Source organism: Bison bison, unplaced genomic scaffold (assembly GCF_000754665.1).
Source record: "Bison bison bison isolate TAMUID 2011002044 unplaced genomic scaffold, Bison_UMD1.0 scf7180017854968, whole genome shotgun sequence".
Taxonomy (NCBI): Eukaryota; Metazoa; Chordata; class Mammalia; order Artiodactyla; family Bovidae; genus Bison; species Bison bison.
In genome coordinates, this window is record NW_011485541.1 from 1 (window position 1) to 567 (window position 567).

Consider the following 567-nt stretch of genomic DNA (forward strand, 5'->3'; position numbering starts at 1 on the left):
TATGGAAACTGAAGCCTAGAGAGGGCAGGTGACCTGGCCAAGGTCATTTGGGCACCTAATAACAGAATTGGAGTTCTCCCCCCTACCCCACCCCAGGGCCTTCCATGAGAAAGGTTTCCAGCTCTGGAGCCTCCTGAGTCCTGCCAGTGTTTGGAACTTTCCAGGAATGAATGGGAGAAAGGAGAGTCTACACACCGTGACTCTGCTCTCAGGTCCACAAATGAGGTAGCCCTGGAAAAGATGGGCTGCCACGGGGGTTGAGGCCCAGGACAGCTGAGTTCACAGCCAGTCCTGGGACTGGGGCCAGTGGGAGAGATAACATGAGACTGGAGCTGAGGACGGTGGCAAGGCTCTGGCTGCTCCACACTCAGGTCCACGTGGCCTCCCTGGGGGCGGGGGGCAGACGGCAGGCGGCCAGCAGCAGCACCTGGCCAGTGTGGACGTCCCATGGTGAAGCCACGGACGACTTCTGCTTGCACCAGCGCCTCCTTGGATTTTCAGAGCATGCTTAAGCCACCTGCTCTGGCAACCCCTGCTCAGGGCCAAGGTGGCCTCTGTTCCCAGGGT